This window comes from Mus pahari, chromosome 15 (assembly GCF_900095145.1).
Source record: "Mus pahari chromosome 15, PAHARI_EIJ_v1.1, whole genome shotgun sequence".
Classification (NCBI taxonomy): Eukaryota; Metazoa; Chordata; class Mammalia; order Rodentia; family Muridae; genus Mus; species Mus pahari.
In genome coordinates this window covers 19,563,252-19,570,300 of record NC_034604.1, presented here as the reverse complement: position 1 = coordinate 19,570,300, position 7,049 = coordinate 19,563,252, and positions in this window count along the sequence as shown.

Below are 7,049 nucleotides of genomic sequence, written 5' to 3'. Positions count from 1 at the left end.
TTTTGCTAAATATTTAATGTATCTTTCTAACATTTCTTTTCTGTCCATTTCAACCTCACTGGAACACACCTGATTCTTATCTGTATTTTGGACATAGACCATTAGTGTTCATAAGTACCAAGAGCTTCAAACTTAGGCTGGAATTTGAAGCAGCAGTGTTTAGCTCCCAGTGCAGAGCCCATCCTGAGGGTTTGGAAGGAGTATGAGGAGTCTGTGTGAGCTGTAAGTGTAGGGCCTGCCAATCCTTTCCATTCTTGCCAAAGCCTAATCTTTTCATCTTAGTGTGGACCACCCCACTGGTACTTGATTTTAGGAATTGGTGTGACTTAGAGGACCAAATTAGAAGATGTGACAGAGCTCGTGGCTGGCTCTTTCTTGAGTAGAATCGCCATGTCAAGAGGAAACCCAGGACACACAGAGAAGCCTGAGCAGTCTTCCCACTTGCAGTCTTCCCCGCAGTAGTAGCATGCTTTACATCTTCCCCGCAGTAGTAGCATGCTTTACATCTTCCCCGCAGTAGTAGCATGCTTTCTAGCTTCTTCTGTATGGTTCAACATGATGCCTTTGGAACTTGTTCTTTTCTCTTCTAATTTAAGCTAGAGGTTAAGGTTTTGAACAGACACCTCTTTGTTTTATAGGTTGTTAAAACTACACATTTCATTTTAAATCCTTCTTTAGTGGCTGCTCAGAGTTGGGGTGCAGTTCGGTTTGCCTTTGCTGTACCATGGCCTGGATCAAGCCAGTATGTTGGGAAGATCATGAGATCTACCTCGTTTGTTCCTCATTTACCAGGAACCAGGGTTCATACCTGACATCCAGCGGTTTAAGAAGCACTGTTTTGTATCTGCAGCTCCTCTCCAACCCCAGTACTTTTGAGTAAGCTGGTAAAAATGTGGTTCTTATTAACCCACCATACTTGGGAGCAAGACATCACGTGCACTTTAAAATACATGTTCTCACTGATAGGCATTGTTTGGAGCACATCATGGTTATTATGTGGCATATTTATCCTGGAATGTCTTTCCTCATACTTTCCAGGCACCAGCTGCGACACTCACCACGACTCGGGGCCATGTGGTGTTTGGACACTCACTCCTTCCCATGAGCTTCCACTCTCTCAGCATCGTGTACTTATTTAGTTTGCTTGGCTTCTGTTCATTCTTCTGTCTATAAGCACCGGTGCTAGGAAGCAGAGACAGGTGGAGGGCTTGCTGGCCAGCCTGGTGAACCAAAATGGCAAGCTCCAGGTTCGATGAGAGACCCTGTCTCAAAAAATAAGATGGAGAAGAGCTGGAGAGATGGTTCAGCAGTTAAGAGCACTGACTGCTCTTCCAGAGATCCTGAGTTCAATTCCCAGCAACCACATGGTGGCTCACGACCATCAGTAATGGGATATGATGACTTCTTGGGTGTCTGAAGAGAGCAACAGTGTAATTATATACATAAAATAAATATATAAGTCTTAAAAAAAATAAGGTGAAGAAATGATTGAGAAAGAAATCCTGATGTCAACTTCTCTCCACACATGCGCTCATGTTCTAGTGTGCCTACACACACACACACACACACACACACACACACACACACCACAGAAAGAAAGAAAGAAAGAAAGAGAGAAGAAAAAAAAAGAAAACAAAACAAGCTATGTTTGTCCAGGTCAGCTTTTGTTTTAATTATCTACAGTATTGCTGTCCACTTTATTTATTTATTTATTTATTTATTTATTTATTTATTTATTTATTGACAAGATCTCTCACTGGCCTGAAGCTGCTGATTAGGGTCAGCTGATGGCTGTTGAGTCCCAGGGAACCTCTTCTCTCTGTGTCCCCAGGGCTGGGATTACAAGAATGCATTAGTAACTTTGATATCAGGCAGGATGATAAAACACCATGACAAACCAGCTTCTGTAAGGAGGGATCTTGGTTTGTGATTCCGTGGTGATGGGGAGGCAGTGCAGCAGGAGCTGAAGCTGAGAGCTCACAGCTCAACGATGACCATGAATCAGAGACAGACAACTAGGAGCACATGAAGCCTTTACTTCTCAAAACCTGTCCCAGTAGCTTGCTTCCTCCAGTAAGGCTAGGCCTCCTGAACCTCCACAGACAGCACCGCCAACTGGAGAGCAAGTCTTCAAATATCTGAGCCTGTGGGGAAATCCTTATTCAAACCATTACAAAGCACATACCGTCATGCTCCGCTCTTTATGTGGGTTCTAGGAATTGAACTCAAGAGTCTCCACACTTGCATGGCAAACAGTTTGCTGACAGAGGTACTCCCCAGCCTCCACTGGGTCTCCTTGAATTTCATTTTCCCCATGGTGAAATGGAAGATAACATCGTTCCTGCACAGTTGTCATGACAATTAGAGATAATATATAGAAAACGTCTGGTACTTCAGTAAAGCAGCCCGGCACATGCTAGAATTATTATTGTAATGTTCAGTACCAGCAGCTTATTTGCATATCTGAATATACCAATTGTGGTTCTTCATTCACTGGAAAATAGTCAGTATCTGACAGGTATATTTAAGCTTTACTTACTCATTTAGACCTGTGCACATTGAGTAATGGGGGAAACGAGCTCCTCACACTTAACTCCGGAAAGAAATGAGGCTGGGTAGATGTCGTGGGGACTGAGGACTCAGTAGAGAGGGAAAAAATAGGAAGTTTTTCATGTCTGGGTGGAAATTTATTCTCATTCTCGTGTGTAGGAAAAATCCAGTAACTCGCCTATACCAGCCACCAAGAGAACTGGGCTGGGTTTACAGATGAAATAAACATTTTAAAACAATAGTTTGTATTTTTTCCCCCGTTTTGAATGATGCAGCTGAAGCCAAAAACTCAATTGCTTATTGACGCAAAAAGTAAGGGACTGTAGAGAGTTGATCTGGGTAACTCGGTTAAAGCCCTTCTGGAAATAACCTCATAGACACGCCCAGATGTGTGCCTCCATGATTATTCTACATATAGTTAAGGTGAAAGTGAAGGCTAACCATTATGGTCGTTAGAACAAAAATGGCCCTTGTAGGGTCATATGTTTAAGTCCTTGCTCCCCAGATAGCAGAACTCTTTGGGAAGGATTAGGAAGAATGATCTTGATGGAGGAAGTGTGTCACTGGAACAAAGATTTGCGGTTTCAAAAGCCCACAACATTCCCAGGCTCTCTGACTGCCTCATGCTTTGTGGATCAGATGTAAGCTGTCAGCTGCTGCTCCAGCACGATGCCTACCTGCCTGCCCCTGCCCCTGTGCTTCAACTTGATGCCTATGGACTCCAGGACTTTCTGGAATCATGACTTCCCCAAATTAAATGCTTTCTTTTATAAGTTTCTTTGGTTGTGGTGTGCCTTAACAGCAATAGAAAAGTAAAACAGCCCTTCCACCAGTAAACACAACCACAACGAAATTACTAACCTTGGAAAGCTTGCACACATATGTGCATGTGTGTGCAATGGTAGCGTTTTACAGAAGCATCTGTGTAAATTGCACAATAGGTCAGCATTGTTTTTTTTGTTTTGTTTTGTTTTTTGTTTTTTTTGTTTTTAAAGACTGATCTAGGAAGCAGTTGTAGGCTTGCAACTGTAGACTTCAGAGCTTCTCCTTAAGCTGAGTTCTGGCTGCAGTTTTGTTTGCTTGGTTGCTTGGTTTTGCTATTTTTGTTAGTTGGTTTGATTGGTAGGCAGTTTGGGCTTTCTTCTAGACGTGTATGTTATGGAAAGCCCACCAGACCCCAACAGAAGACTGAAATAACATCTTTCGAAATCTACGTGTGTTGCCAGCCTTTTCTGGAGAGGAGATGTAGCCATTTGGAACATCTTGGAGGTGGAGAATTGGAGAGGAGCCTTGTCATCTCCCGTGTCACACAGACTCCAGGTGTGCATCCTGTAGCCTGGAGGGAGGCTTGATCATAAAGCAGAATTCTTACTGCAATTTGTTTGTGTGGCTCTTGGGTCATGGCTGGCTAAGTCTGTGCTTTAGAGAAATAGCCAAGTAACTTTTGAATCTTGGTCTGAGGACATTTTTAGATCATTTTTCTTTGTTGCTTTGTGGACCTAGACTCTCATGCTCTTTCAGAACTCCGGCAGGAAATTTAGATTTAATCTCAAGAGTCAGTGTTTTGTCTGGTGTCTCTTCTAATGTAAGCCAGATGTTAGGATGGCTTTATTTGATTTGAACACTCATTGACTGCTCTGCTCTTCTTCGCTTTGTAATGGGAAACAGTCTAACTTCAGTGTTCATTAAACTCAGAAACTACAAGTTGTAATCTTGAGTATATACACGGAGAAGGGATATATTTAGGCTATTTACACAGATGACAAACCCTTAAACTGTTGCAGTATTTGAGGGAAAAGCATCTCCTCTGGGGGCTGGAGGTGGGGGAAGACACAGAAAAACAAACAGAGATAGAAAAACGAAGTGCTTGTTGTAAAAGTGCCCTTCCTGAGTGTTCTTGTTTTGAGCTGTATGGGTTCATTACCTGGATGGTCTGTGGTAGCTGAGAGAACGTGGTAGCACATTCTGAGTTCACACTGCCCGTGCTTCTCCCTTTAGATTGCAGCGTTTCACAGGTTTCCACAAATCGTCTGGGTAGCTCAGCGACTGTCCCAGGATCCAGTTTCTGCTTGTCAGGGGAGAGTAGCATATGGCCAGTGACTCTGACATAGTGCACCCAGCCATATCTACTTAGTGCTTAACCAACTATCTGAGTTTTTATTTCAGCTTAGTAGCAAGTTTATTTAAGAGATGAAAAACGCCCACTGTATAATGTGGGCACATTCTGTGAGTCTTTGTAGGTGGTTTATATATTGATTCTTTAGTGCCCTAGTGATCTGTTCTTCTTCTAAAAACAAAACAAAACAAAACAAAAAACCCATCATAAAGTATGCTCCCTTCAGATTTATGTGACTGCAGACCATTTTTGTTTATTTGTGTTACTGAAGAAATAAACACATACCTATGTCCTCAGGCACCACAGATTTTTGTGCTCATGTAATTATGACTAATTGTGACATGGTCAGAGACGTGCAGAGAGGGAGTAGTGCTTCTCCTGGGATGTAATAACTACTGGTCAAAGCAGCCAGGTGACAGGCATCATTCTGGCATGCATCCAGGCAACGAACGGCATGTATTCTGTGAACTTTTCCTGAGGAGACAAACAAATGCGCACTCATCCTAGACAGGGCACCAATGACAAATGAGTCTACCCAAGTTTTGTTTGGTGACCCAGTAAGGTTAATCGGGGTTCATCACAGGAGGAACATGGACAACCTATGGGCAGTTACATTATTGAAGGAAAAAAAAAAATCTCTTTTCCTCAGTGTCTTAGTTTGGTTTTATTACTGTGAAGAGACACCATGACCAAGGTAACTCTTATAAATGCAAACATTTAATTGGGGCTGGCTTACAGTTTCAGAGGTTTAGTCCATTATCATCCCAGTGGGAAGCATGGCAGCATGCAGGCTTACTTGGTGAGGGAGTAGCCAAGAATTCTACATTTCGATCCAAAGGCAGCCAGGAGGGAGGTCTCCTCCACACTGGGTGGAGCTTGAGCATAAAATGTCAAACTGCACCCCCACAGCGACACACTTCCTCCAACAAGGCCACACCTACTCCAACAAGGCCACACCTCCTAATAGTGCGACTTTCTATGAGCCAAGCATATCCAAACTCAGCAGATCTTAACTGTCTATAGATCAGGAAGGAAGGGGGTCTCATGAGTTTCTCCACAGTAACAGTTGTTAACTGCCTAGGCACCCTCTGGAAGGAGCAAGGTCTTGTGATTCCCCTCCTCTCTTCCATGGTGCAAACTTAATGTGTCCAGTCTTCTTCAGCTCTTATACAAGTAATTACAGCTGCTGAAAGTTCAAGAGGGTAATGACCGTGTTCTGCCCTAAGGACTGCATTCCACAACAGGGGTTTCATCAGTGTATTAGTAACTTGGATGGATGGCTGGTCTATTTGGCTTCCACAGGCCCTTGTAGCATTCAGCTCAGTATTCAGAACTGGCAGTATTTGTAGAACTTGACTATTTAATATGCGGTTTGAAGTTCTGTTGACGTCTCCTCTGCTGTGTACAAGTGAATGTGCCAGTGTTACATGTGGTGCACAGCTACAGTGTGTAGAATCAACAATCTCTGGGAAACAACATTTAACATCATTTATTGCTTTGACATTGAGATTTTCTTTGAAATTTGAAGTTTCTATCATGTGCTCTTTAGGAATGATAGGTATCTGATTTTTAAAAAGTCAAACAACCCATATCAGCTGGTCCTTTAAATGTGAACTATACCAATGACAACATTTACTGTGTTAATGATGCTAATGTCACTGTAGGCAGCAACGTAGTGTATCTAATAAAGATCTTTACTATTTCTATAAGTTTTACTTTGGTACAGTTTGTAATTAATTTCTCCCTGACTCCTGATGGTCATGCCTGGCTCTAAGCAGCCTTGTCCTTGGCCAGACTCTACACATCATTTATATGGCAGGATAGACATAACAAGGTCAAAAGAATGTACTGATGAGGAAAGTACATGCATGCTGCTCTTGAGAACAGTCTCAGCTAGAACAGCACATGGGAAAAGCACCAGCATTGTGGATTTGTGAAGTTCTGGTACTCTGCCCAGAAAAGAACATCTTACCTGGGGAGAGTTGCTCCGAGCTGGGCTTAGAGGATTTGTAGAACAAGGGGCAGGAACATGGGATAAAGGCAACACCAAGCCTCTGCATTCTCTCTTCTCATATGTGTTACGGACTTTAATCCTTATCCAGTGGGTGGTGGGAGGTCAGAGGTGAGAGCGGAAGTAACTGGGAGGTCAGAGGTGAGAGCGGAAGTAACAGCAAACAGGGAGAGCAGGATGTTGTAGATAGCGAGGACTGTGACGGTTCTGTTAGGTCAGACTTAGCCCAGAGACATTTGTGTAGTGAGGATGAAAAGTATATCAGACTTCTAAGAATTAGTAGGAAATCTGGTGTGTGTGTGTATGCACGTATGAGTGTATGAGGGTGTGTATGAGTGTGTGAGAGTGTGTGTGTGTAAGACTGTGTGTATA